The 14,080-nt window shown below is 37.6% G+C and overlaps 1 non-coding gene across 1 annotated transcript; it reads right to left on the minus strand.

Moving 5' to 3' along the window:
* Positions 1-325: 325 nt before the first annotated feature.
* On the minus strand, positions 326-432 carry LOC141634942 (small nucleolar RNA R71). Its single transcript, XR_012539656.1, has one exon. It is a non-coding gene; the product is annotated as a small nucleolar RNA R71 (small nucleolar RNA).
* Between the last annotated feature and the right edge of the window lie 13,648 nt (positions 433-14,080).

The raw sequence follows: 14,080 nt of genomic DNA on the forward strand, positions 1-14,080 counted from the left end.
GGCCGGTATCACAACCACTCAAATCACCGCGCCGGACTTCGAGATCAAACCGGGTTTCATTAGCCTTGTGGATAGGAAGCAATTTGGGGGAAGTCCTTTGGAGGATCCCAATTTGCATGTGCAAAACTTTTGTGACTATTGCTCCATGATCCGTCAAACGGGCGTCACTCAAGCCCAAATAAGGGAAATACTTTTCCCTTTCTCTTTGAAGGACAAGGCCAAGCTTTGGATCAATAGCCTTGACCGCACCGCTATGGGAATCACCAATTGGAAGACTTTGGCTCTAGCCTTCTATCAAAAGTTTTTTCCACCGGAGAAAACTCAAACTTTGAGGAGCCAAATTACCGGATTTCGTCAACAAGCTCTTGAGAGCTTATATGAGGCTTGGGAGAGGTACAAAGAGCTTCAAAGACAATGCCCACATCATGGGCTAGATGATTGGTTTCTAGCAATAACATTCTACAATGGATGTTGTGCCGAGTCCTGAAGGATTCTTGATTCCGCCAACAATGGGCGGTTTGATCAAATTGACACCGACCTTGCTCATGCCACGATCGAATCTATGGCGGTCCATGATGCACAATATGTCAATTCCCGAGTTGTGCCATCCAAAGGTAAAGAAGAATCCTCCAACAACTCCGTTTTGCTAGCTCAAATTGCCTTGCTCCAATAACAATTGGCGGAAAGGGATGCTAGAGATTCCGTTCAACAAGTCAATGCTATGTCTTCAACAAGCCAAATCGTTATGTGTGATGGTTGCGGAGGTGTGGGTCATTATGCCGCTCATTGCCAAGATCCTATTGAAGAGGTAAATGCCTTTCTAGCTTTAAGACAAAATGCTTATCCACCGGGTATATTCTCAAACACATATAACCCAAATTCAAGATTTCACCCGAATATGTCTTATAGAAGCAACAATGTGCTAAATCCTCAACCACAACCCCCACCACAACAAAATTCCTATGTCCCTCATCAACAAAAATATGTCCCTCCACCGAGTTATCAAAATCAACAAAGGCCCCCACTAAACAATTTCCAACAAAATCAACCTCCACCACAAAATGCCCAACAAAACAACCAAGAAGGAGGTAAGATTGAGGGTTTGATAGTCCGTATGAAAAAGGAATTGTTGGCTCAAATACAAAAGAATGAGAAAGCTCAAAATGCCGCAATTAAGATGTTGGAGCAACAAATGGCTCAATTGGCCTCATCTAGCTCCTCAAGGAAATCGGGTCAACTACCCCCTCAAGGTGAGCAACCACATGCTACCCTTAAATCTATCTCTTTAATAAGTGGTACAAAATATGATGGGCCATCCATGCCCAAAGAAGATGAGGAGGTGCTTGTTGAGTTGGAGATCTCTCCAAATGATAAGGAAAATGAAGAATTTCCCAAGAAAGCGGATGATCCACTTGTTGTTGTTGAGAAAGTCAAGGAAGTGGAGGATGCTCCTCCAAAGAAAGATGTTGAAGCAAAGATCACGGAAAAAGTCAAAGTGCCATTCCCTCATAGATTGGCAAAGCATCAAAAGAATTCTCAATTTGGTAAATTCATGGAAGTAGTGAAAAATCTCCAGGTAACCGTTCCTTTTATCGAATTAATCACTCAAATTCCATCTTACACTAAGTTCATGAAAGACATTTTAACTAAGAAGAGGACTTTTGATGAGGTTGAAACAATAGCTCTCACCGCCGAGGTGAGTGCTCTTTTGCAAAACAAGTCCCCTCCTAAGTTAAAAGATCCCGGTAGCTTTTCTATTCCATGCACAATTGGCACCTACCAAATTGATAAAGCTTTATGCGATTTAGGTGCTAGTGTGAGTGTAATACCTTACTCCATTTGTGCTAAGCTTAATATGGGAGTCTTAAAATGCACTAGTGTCACATTACAAATGGCGGACCGTTCTATAAAACGCCCTTTGGGAGTTTTGGAGGATGTTCCCGTTAAAGTTGGTAAGTTTTTCATTCCGGTTGATTTTATTGTTCTTGACATGGCAGAGGATGCCCAAATCCCAATCATTTTGGAAAGACCATTTTTACACACTGTGGGTGCGTTAATTGATGTCAAGAACGGTAAAATTATATTGGAAGTGGATGACGATAAGGTCACATATAATTTGAATAGTACCATGAAGAGTCCAATGATAGAAGAGTCTTGTTATTCTATTGACATTTTGGATGTTCTTGACATCGTTATAGAAGCTACACCTCGATCTTTATCTAAAGATCCCTTGGAGGCACTCTTACTTTTAGAATCATTTGCAGGTGACGATGATATTGGAAATGAGGAGATTGATGCTTTGGAGCAAGAATTGGATGGAGAGGAGCTATCATTGGAGGAGAGATCACACTTCATAGGCTTGGTTGCTACACCTCAAGATCTTGAGGTACAAAAACCCGAGCTAAAGCCCCTTCCTTCCAATTTGAGGTATGCTTTTCTAGATGATGAGGGGATGTGTCCGGTAATCGTTAGTGCTAAATTAGATGAGAGGCAATTGGCTAAATCGATTCATGTCTTAAGGTCTCACAAGAAAGCCATTGGTTATAAACTTGACGATTTAAAAGGCATAAGTCCTGAATTTTGCATGCACGGAATTAATCTTGAGGAAGATCATAAACCATGTGTCCAAGGTCAAAGACGTCTAAATCCTAACATGCAAAAAGTGGTAAAAAAGGAAGTGCTTAAATTGTTAGATGCGGGAATTATCTATGCAATTTCCGATTCTAAATGGGTGAGTCCGGTCCAAGTGGTTCCTAAGAAAGGAGGAACCACCGTAGTCAAAAATGATAAAAATGAGTTAATTCCAACTAGAATTGTGACGGGTTGGAGAATGTGCATTGACTATAGGAAGCTAAATCTAGCCACCAAGAAAGACCACTACCCATTACCTTTTATTGACCAAATGTTGGAAAGGTTGACATGTCACAAATATTTTTACTACCTAGATGGTTATTTCGGGTTCTTTCAAATACCCATTCACCCGGATGACCAAGAGAAGACCACGTTTACATGTCCCTATGGTACATTTGCCTACCGTAGAATGCCTTTTGGTCTTTGTAATGCCCCCTCCACTTTCCAACGTTGCATGATAAGCATCTTTTCCGAATACATTGAGTCTATCATGGAGGTGTTTATGGATGATTTTAGTGTCTATGGTTCTTCTTTTGATGCTTGTTTGACTAACTTGTCCAAAGTTTTGAAGCGTTGTGAAGAGGTTGATTTGGTGTTGAATTGGGAAAAGTGCCACTTCATGGTAAATGAAGAGGTGGTGCTTGGTCATATTGTTTCGGAAAGAGGAATTGAAGTGGACCGTGCTAAGGTCCAAGTTATTGAGCAACTACCCCCACCGGTAAATGTGAAGAGTGTAAGGAGTTTCTTAGGCCATGCGGGTTTCTACCGCAGTTTTATTAAATATTTTTCTAAGATTGCCAAACCCCTTTAAGAGCTTCTTTTAAAAGATGATCCCTTTCTGTTTACTAACGATTGTCTTGAGTCTTTTAATAGGATCAAGAAGGCTTTGATTTCCGCACCTATCATCCAATTACCGGATTGGAACTTTTCATTCGAGCTCATGTGTGATGCAAGTGACTATGCGGTAGGTGCCGTGCTAGGACAAAGAAAGGATAAGGTTCTCCATGCTATCTACTACGCTAGCAAAACCTTGTATGCGGCTCAAATTAACTATGCCACGACGGAGAAAGAGCTACTTGCCATTGTCTATGCCTTAGACAAATTCCGCTCTTACTTGATCGGTTCCAAAGTCATTGTTCATACCGATCATGCCGCATTGAAGCATCTCCTAGCCAAACAAGAAGCTAAGCCAAGGTTGATAAGATGGATCTTGCTTTTGCAAGAATTTGATCTTGATATTAAAGACAAGAAAGGGGCCGAAAATGTTGTTGCCGATCACTTATCCCGATTGAAGTTCCATGATGTAGGTATTGAGTTATCTATCGATGATTCCTTCACCGACGATGTTCTAATGATGTTGGAAGCGAATACTCCTTGGTATGCCGACATAGCCAACTACCTAGTTAGGAGAGAGTTGCCACCCAACCTTTCATATCAACAAAGGAATAAGTTCTTACATGATGTCAAGTTCTTCCTATGGGATGATCCACATTTGTTCAAAAATTGCTCCGATGGGCTATTCCGGAGATGTATCCCACATTAGATGTGAAAGGGGTGCTAGAAGTATGCCATTCTTCTCCTTATGGTGGTCATCATGGACCATCCAAGACCGTTGCAAAGGTGTTGCAATCCGGCTTCTATTGGCCAACTATGTTCCAAGATGCTAAGAATTTCGTGATGGCTTGTGATGCTTGCCAAAGGACGGGCTCCATATCAAGGAGGCACGAGATGCCTCTAAATGGTATCTTGGAAGTAGAGGTGTTCGATGTTTGGGGCATAGATTATCAAGGACCATTTCCTTCCTCAAAAGGGAATCGGTATATTTTGGTTGCCGTTGATTATGTCTCTAAATGGGTAGAGGCAATTGCTACTCCAACTAATGATGCTTGCACCGTGATTAACTTGTTCAAGAAGATCATATTCGCAAGGTTCGGTGTTCCAAGAGCAATCATTAGTGATCGTGGTACTCATTTCGGTGAGAAACAACTTGATGCCTTGTTGGAAAAGTATGGAGTCTATCATAGAAGAGGCTTGGCTTACCACCCACAAACTAGTGGCCAAGTGGAGGTTTCCAACCATGACATCAAGTCCATACTTGAGAAAGTTATTGCCAAATCACGAAAGGATTGGAGTATGAAGCTTGATGACACCTTATGGGCCTACCGTACCGCGTTTAAGACACCTATTGGTACCTCACCATATAGGTTGGTCTATGGAAAGGCGTTCCATCTTCGCGTTGAGATGGAACAAAAGGCTTTTTGGGCAATTAAGGAGCTTAAAATGGACCCGAAATTGAGTGGAGAGAAGCGGTTATTGCAACTCAATGAACTTGATGAATTTCGTTTGCAAGCTTATGAGAGCTCATGTCTCTATAAGGAGAAAACAAAAAGATGGCATGACAAGAAGATCTTGAACAAGGAATTTCAAATTGGTGATAAGGTCTTGCTATTCAATTCCCGTTACAAGCTATTTCCGGGAAAGTTACGATCACAGTGGACCGGTCCATATACCGTCACAAATGTCAACAAGTTCGGTTCTGTTGAACCCGAGCTAAATCATCTTCTTGAAATTCCTTGTTCAAGATCGTAAAAAATAGAAGAAAAGAATTCACTTCCATAGACAAGCAGGTCAAACACGGGAAAAGGCAGTCAACCCCGATCGGGGTCGTGGTTCTGTGATTTTATTGCTGCTATTTGACGGGTAAAAAAAAAGCTTTTATCCTTCATTTGCAAACCCGACGGTACTTTCCTCTTCTCTATCTCCATTATTTTCTTCAATACTTCACCTAAAATCACAAGGAAACATCAATTTCTTCATTGATTTGCAAGATTCATTCACCCATTAACATCAATTGGTAAGTTTCCTTCTCTTTTCTCTTTTCATTCATCCATTTCAATCAATTAATTGGATTATGCAAACCCTAACTCAATTTGGGGGAATTCGATTTTGTGCTTTTTAGTGCTAGAAATTGATTGTAGAATGCTTATTACATGTTTGTAGTGTGAATTAGTTCACTAATTCATACTATTATGCCTATTAGGGTGAATTTTGGTTTGCCTTGAGATGAATTTGTGTCTTCAATTTCAGAAAAATGGCACCAAGAAGACCTCCTACCCAAGGTGCTTCTAAGAGAAGAAGAGGTGAGGCGGAATCCTCTTATGCTGCGGAGGATGTGCAAATGGAAGAAGTCTCGGAGTGGCAAGACCCGGATTTTCCGGGTCTGATCTTCAATTCACAAGCTCAATACAACAATTGGGTCATCTTGAAGAGCAAAGGTATGAAACCAACAAAATTTATCAACCAAGCTTCTTTAAACAACATTGGAATTGAGAAAAATGTGAAAGCTTTGTTTAAAAATCTTGGTATGAAACATTGTTACACAATGAATTATAAGACCTTCCCCGAACTCACCCTTGAGTTCTTGAGCTCTTTCGAGTTTTATAGGTCTAGGAAACCCGGTTTTATTGTTTTTATTACCTTTCGCTTGTTTAACGAAGACCATAAAATGGACTTAGCGGACTTTGCTGCTATCTTTCAATTGCCTCACAAGGACTTACCCATCAAATCACCTGGTGATTATAACCCCGTTTTGACTTGGAATGCAATCTCTCACTTGCCTTTTCCGGTTGGGATCATACCCCTCATCAATTTATTCATTATCCCGACATAAGGATTTGGCAAAGGTTTATGGGATGGACCTTTTTTGGGAGAAATGAACCTCACTCGGTGAGGAAGATTGAGGTAGAAATTTTGGGTGCTTTCTTGAATGTTAATGGTGATGAGAAATGGGGAATCAATATCCCTTACCACTTTGCGGTACACTTGACCAAACAATGTAATGTCAAGAATAGTTGTATTATCTCAGGAGGTTTGGTCACTAAGATTTCACACCACTTATGTAGGTTTAACCAAGAGAATACCAATTTGAGACCATTGCTTGAGTCTAGGGAAAAGGGAGTTGGGCTTGATTATGAATATTTTCTTTCTTGTAATTGGTTTAGGGATGCTTACCCTAACATGGTTTGGAAGATAGGTAGGCAAGACTCCATTAGTCTACCCGAAGAAAAGAAAGAAATTAAGGCTTTGGTTCACACTAAGCCTCATCGTGGAAGTGACCCCTTTACTAAACCTACCTACCATTTAGACCTAAGAGGTGAGCCGCCTACCACGGTTGAGAGGCATGCGGGAGGTCAACCCTCTCAAGCACGTCACTCCACCTCTAGCATTGAGTCACCATATAGCATAGAAATGATGAATATGATGCGGGAAATGAACTTAGGTGTAAATCAAATTCGTAATGACCAACGACTTGCATTACATCCTATTTATGATCATTTTGCTAGGCAAGGAGTTGTCCAACCCGAGGGGCCACACCCTTCATTATATACTTATCCTCCGGGTGGATTTTCTCCTCCTTCCCCTATTCCCCCTCCCCCTCCTAACAATGATGCAGGTACATTTGCTACATATGAACCCGGTCCGGAATTTTGTGGTTCGGATTATGGTGTTGAGGCATTATATGGCGGCTAAGGATGATATGGTGGGTATGGTGGGATTAGTAGCTATGGTGATGGTCTTGGTAGTGCCCAAGATATTGGTGAGTATGTCACTCGTCTTCAAGAGGATGATTCAAGTGGAAGTGGCCACCAAGGTGAATCAAGTGGTAGGGCTAAGAAGAAGAAGAAAGGGAGGAAGGGGTTCAATTTTTGGCCCTTTTCTTAGTTGATTGATGAAGAAATCCCCCGAATTCATGCTAGCTTGGGGGGGGGGGCTAGCGAGTTGAGTAAGTTTTTAATTTCTTTGCATATTAGTTTAGATCTTGCAACCCATTAAACATAACCTCTAGTCCTTCTTGTTTTGTGCTTTGAGCCATTTTTATGGTTTGATTGGGTAATTTGAATAGTTGGAACATTGAGGACAATGTGATGTTTAGCTTGGGGGGGGGGGGATTGTATTTGCATCTAGTTTAGTTTGCATGTAGTGTAGAAAATTTGAAAATTTTTGAGAGAAATTTTTGCTTTGTGCTTGCTTGTAGCCTACTTTCCTCTTTGCTTATCCTAATAAAGGCTTGTTGCTAATGATTTATTCTTTAATGATGGGATATTAGCTACATGGGAATGTCTTGACATAGTAGGTGGGAGATGGAGAATGAACCGAATAGGCTTGATCTTGACTTGTGGCAAGCTAAAAAATGGTAAGGTAGAGCCTCTTTAGACCGATGCATCCATATCCGGTCTCTCTTAGGTGAGTGTAGGTGTCTCCTTATAATGTGTGTTTCATCAAAACGCACAAGTATGGTTCTCATGTCATTTCTTGGTAAGCATGCGTTCATTTGTTATAACATTTTGGAGCCATTCACATGATATTTTAGCCTTTTTGACCCCTTCACAAAAATTATCCTTAGCTACATCATTGAAATTGCCTACCCTTGTTGAGCTAGTAACTTAGTTGGATAGTGTTTGGGTGCTCATTGGATATGGTTTATTGTTTGAAGTCATGTGAGCTTGGTCTTAATGCTCAAAAAAAGGAAAAAGAAGAAAAATGAATGAAAAAAGTTGAAAAAAAATGAGAATGAAGAAAATGAAAAAAAAATGGAGAAATTCTCAAATGAATGAATGAGAAAAAGCATGAAAAAAAAAGGGATGCGTGTTCTAAATATGATGTTTTACACCCTATTTTACACGCATTTCAGAGCTCAATTATGTAGTTTATGCTACTATTTTCCCTATTTCCGTCTACTTTCATGTTTTTGTGTAACACTGCAGAAATAGGAAGAATGCAGCGGAAAACAAGCCGAATCCGTCCCCGAGTACTAGGCATAGGACCTGACGTGAAGTAAAGACTCGGGAAGCAAACTTGGTGCACGTATCAAGGCTTGAAAGATAGATTTGCGAGAGTTTCAGAAGCGGATTACCAGCTGACTTGGTCTATAGACTGACCTACATGGTCTATAGACTGTCAGAATGCTGAACAGTTTACTGCAGGAAGAGCAGTCAGTCGATCGACTGAGGTCCATGGTCGATCGACCACATGAGCTGACGTGCAAGTTTTATTTTAAGTCAGAAGCTTCTGATATTCTCGGCCTTTGGTCGATCGACTGGTTGATATGGTCGATCGACTGCTTATGCAACCTAAACGAGAATTAAAAGAATTTTACCTAAGTCCATTTGTAATTAGGTGTGGAGAAGGGTTTTACGTGACACTTCTATATAACGTAACTCCTTCCTACTGCTTTAGATATAGGGATTTTTGGGAGAGATTTAGATACACATACCTAGTTTGTTCTACAATTTTCATTAGTTTTCAATAAAGTTCTTCTTTTGCATCCGGATTCATTTTCTTGCGTTCTCCGTTTCTGGTAATTCTTGTTCTAATTTTAATTTAATTTTATTCCTTCTTATTAGATTAGAATTGATTAGTTAGAATCCTTAACCCCTAATTCCTTGTTTTATGCGGTTTTCTTGTTCATTTAATTTAGTTATGAATTCTATTGTTTTCATCTTTAGTTTCGTTATTGTTGTTAATTTCAGTATGAGCAACTTAACCCTTCGTGCTAAGATGTAGAGGACCTGTAATGTAGGCGGCATAGAATTCGCAAACCTGATTCGGGTCTTGGTCGATCGACTGAGCCCATTGGTCGATTGATCGGCTCACGTAAGATCTGCTCTGTTTTAATTGATTAGATTTCTTAATTTGACAAATCAAGTGCACGCGACTAGTTGAATACTTAGTAATTGATCGACACATTAGATCGAAAGATAGGGGAGGGAATTAGACTACCAATTGAAACGACTAAATTATACCGAGATCGAAAGATAGGTACTATTTAGGCATTTAAGAATCACTTTTCAGGGCGAGAGTCAGTACTAGTGATACTTAGGGATCCGTAGGTAGATCGAAAGATGCTACCTGTTAAGAATGGACCGAGAGGACTTCTTATTTTCCCGTCTTAAGTGATTATTTCAGACTTACTTAGGATACTGCCGTCGAAACTACAGTCAACCGACCATCTTAGCATCCTTTTGATATTTGATTTCATCTATTTTCTTTAATTGCTTATTTAATTGCTTTAGTTTAGTTTTATATTTTTTGCCTTTAGTTATAGAATTATTCAAATCAAACCCCTCGAAACTGTTATTTCAGACTTAAATTATACAACTTTAAATTGCTTGCCTCCTTGTGGTTCGACCCTAACTGCCACTATCTATAATAGTAGTTTGGATTATAAATTTTAATTTTAATACTCTACGACGGTATCAAATTTTGGCGTCGTTGCCGAGGAGGGAATTGTTTAATTTTTAGTTGTTTTTATTTTAGTCTTTTTCTTGGTTTAAGGGACACCTGTTCCTTAAACTGTTCTCATATTCTACTTATAGTTTCCTCTTATGCGCAGGTCACAGGGTGGTGAATTACGACCGTTAGATCCTGAGATCGAGAGGACCTTGCGTGAGTTGAGACGATCATCTAGAGTATTGCCGACAGAGGAAGAGATGAGTACTCTGTCCAGTTATTGCGAGAACGAATTATTTGAGGAGGATCCACCTTCGTCTCCTATTTCTACTTCTTCAGCTGAAACCGTTACATCTCCAGATATGGCTGAAGAAGCAAGTATAGCCAGTCACTCCGAGCCAAAAGCTGAGAATCTCTATAAGGGATTCGCGTTGCCAACTGGGACGGATAGAAAATTCGAAGCGAAACCGTCCTACATTAACTTGGTTGAGAGAAACCAATTTGGGGGAGCTGAAAATGAAGATGCAGCCAAGCATATGGAGATATTCATTGACTACTGTTGTTCCATACCCCCACCAGCAGGTGTGACCCAGGACCAGATAAAAGAGGCGATGTTCATATTCTCGCTGTTGGAGCTTGTGTCCTCCACAATTAGTGTGATAACATTTATAAATCTCTTATAGGTTCACAAGGGTATACTTAGTATTTTATCAGTTGATTAACGATTACTTAATAACGGTTGGCTTGCTAGAAAGTTTGACTTTATTATCATACTGATGGCGGTGATCAACTGGTCCCTAAAAGTCACACCTAAAGGAAGTGTTTGAGAGATGTGATTATGGAAATGTAATCACATTGATGCCTTACGTGACTAAAAGGTTAGTCCATGTATTTAACTAAACAGTTAGTCAATGTGATGATGAGACGATTATTTAATTCAATTGAATAATATTAGCTGAGACAAATTAACTGTCAATTCGTAAATTGAATATAATATGTTATATTTAATTAATGTATATAATGTTAGCTTGAACGAATTAAGATGTTAATTCGTAATTAAACGTAATCGGTTATATTTAATTAGCAAATTATAAATATGCGATATTTATAGTTAATGTATATATTATACAATATTGTCATAATAAAGGTTGAATGATGGTATTGATAAATCGACTGCAAACTGTTATAAGTGGACTTATTAATACATGTCAATATATATGACAATTGAGGAATTATACACATTATATACATTTTAGACAACAACCAAAAATAAGAATATTATATCCTTATTTGGTTGGTGTTTCACTCGGTCAAAAACAAGAAAAAAAAAGGAAGAAAAATATCTCCCCTTTTTTCCTCTCCTATTTCGGTTATATTAGGGTTGAAGGGAGATCATTTTTCTAACTCTCTTTTGACCTAATTTTCTCTCATAAAAAAAAAACACAAAACCCTAAAATTAATTAATGAATTTGGGGATCTCATTCTAGCAAATTGAGAGGCATTTCTCGGAGCATCTTGGGTTCAACAATTAGGAGAATATCAATTCGATATTGTTCTTAGGCCATATTTGCTAGGACCGAAGGTTGATTCTTAATCTTATTCTTTTTGTTTATGCAATTTCATTTATGACTAGAAATTTCATAATCATAATTTCGTTATAATTTTAATTATTAAAAGGGAAGTATACCGATATTTCCTACAAGTGGTATCAGAGCCAAGGCCACGAAATTATTTTATATGAATTTCATAAATGAATTTAAACAAATTTAAAGAAAAAAATAGGTCTCAAAAATTTGCGAGTTGAGTAAGTTTTTGAAAAATTTGCCGAATGAAATTTTTCCAGCCGTGAGTTTTTTTTTTTTTTTGTTCTTGTTTCCATTTTGATTTATTCATATTGTTGTTTTAATTAGTTAAGATGATAATATGATAAATTTGTAGATGTTTTAATTTAATTAGTATTAAATTGAAATGTAAATGGAAATTGTTTGATATTGTTCAATTGTTTTTGCTATATTGTTTTTGGTATACAAGTTAATTTAACAAATATTCAAATCAATTGTGATGATCGGTTTAATCATGATTTAGATATTCATTTTAATAGGTTAAATTGAATCATCTAGTTTGAATATATGGTTAAATTAAAAAGATGATTATGCCAATCTTGTTATAATAGCAACTATAAACAATTGTTCATAACAAATGAGTTGTTTTAAGAAAAAAATCTGTTTTTCTCGTTTTTAGGGCATATGCCGAGACATTAAAAAAAATATTCTTTTTTTTTGTTTTGTGTATATGCCGAGGTGAGAAAAAAAAAAATTCTGTTTTTTTTTTTGTTTTGTAAATGTCGTAAGGTTACAAAAGAATAAAAATGGGTTGTTTTCGTTTTTTTTCAGCCGAGAACTTTAAATATAAAAAAAAAATTCCCTTTTATTTGGGCAGAATGCCGAGTGCATTAGGAAAAAAAAACTAGTTTTTTTGCTTTTCAGAAATGCCGAGTGCCTTTAATGAAAATTTTTTGTTTTTGGCCAATATTGATTATACATTATTATCTATAATGTATAATAATTGTTGTGAAAAGGTTCACAAAATTAAAGATACCTAATTATTTTAAAGAGGTTTAAAATAATGTTAGATTGATTCATATTACAAGATTAATATGTATTAAGATTAAAATTATTGTGAGTAATTGAGGAATTGTCACATAATTTGATCATTTAAATAGGTGATTTGGATAAATTACTCTACATAATTAAGGAATTATGTCTTGAATGATTAATTTTATAATTGATGCATTTTTATTTAGTTGAATGTTTTGTTGAATGGTTTAATTTACGTATTTTTGCAATCGGTTGTAATTTGTAATACCTAGTGTGGCCTTAGTTAATTATGTTTTCTTAATGATGGAAACATAATTTTTATGTAATTTTGAGATCTCGTATCTCCGTTTGATTTTCTTTTATATTATGGTTTTGAAATTATAATGTAAATAGGTTTATTTTGTAATTTATTAATTGTAATTTTTGAGAAGACTAAAGATGGATATTGGATTGCTCACTCCGCTACATGGACCAAGATGGAACATCAGGACAAGCTTCTCGGGTCCAAGGATGGATTCCAAAGTTGTATTTATGTTCATTTTGGTAGATAGGCCACACTAGGACTTTTTTGTTTTACGTTTTACCATTCTTATTGCTTTTCACTCATATGATAGTTAGTGCATCATATTCCGCCTAAACCAAACCACATACTTATATGCATGAAAATTGACTCATATAGATTGTATGTTAGTTTTCATAGACATACAGATGTCACACTTTTTAAGCCATCACCTTAGTTTATTCATTCGCATGCTAGATATTAGTTCACTTAAAATGAATTAAAATAAAGTTGATGGGATCTTCCTCTAAAACTGAAATTGGGACTAGTCTTTATAAGGGCAAACAACTATGAATCCCTTCTTCGTCGGTAGGCATATAGGACATTACTCTCCATATGACCCCTTCTACATTGGGTAAGTAGTTTGTGTTGACTAAGTTTACCTCAACATTATAATCAGAAGAGTTTCTCGTGATTATGATGGACTAAAGATAGAATTTACAGAAATTTATCGACCAAGAATTCTAATTGTAGAATTAGCCAAGAAGTTGGCTTATCAATTTACAGATAATTGAGTCTTGGGATCATTTATATAATTCTTGAGGGAGGTCAATTGTATAAATGCTTGAGTCTTCGCGTTATAACAGTATTGCATTAGACTTAAATCATAACGATGAGTATGCTTATTATATTTTATTCTTCTTTTCGCAGTGTAGAATACGTTTTATTTTGATAATACTGTTACAACAAATGGCTGGAAATAACGAAATCCCTATGCCAAGTGCCACACTTGGACGCGAGTCCTGGCTAAAAGCTTTCATGGACCACATGAATCAGTTCACTCGACTGAAGAATGACGGGTCCAACTTTGCGGACTGGGAGGCATCATTACGGAATGCTGCCATTGTTGACGGTAAGCTCAAGTACTTAACTGAGCCAATAACGGTAAACCCAGGCCCCAATGCAGGAGTTAACGAGTCACTTGCTTATAGTGACTTCGTCATGGAAGCGGGTGCGATAAAGAACGTACTCATTTTTGCAATGGAAACCAATTTGCAAAGACGCTTCATTGCCCAAGGTGCAAACAAGATTTTCACCACGCTAACTAATGAGTTCTCAAAAG

Source organism: Silene latifolia, chromosome Y (genome assembly GCF_048544455.1).
Source record: "Silene latifolia isolate original U9 population chromosome Y, ASM4854445v1, whole genome shotgun sequence".
NCBI lineage: Eukaryota > Viridiplantae > Streptophyta > Magnoliopsida > Caryophyllales > Caryophyllaceae > Silene > Silene latifolia.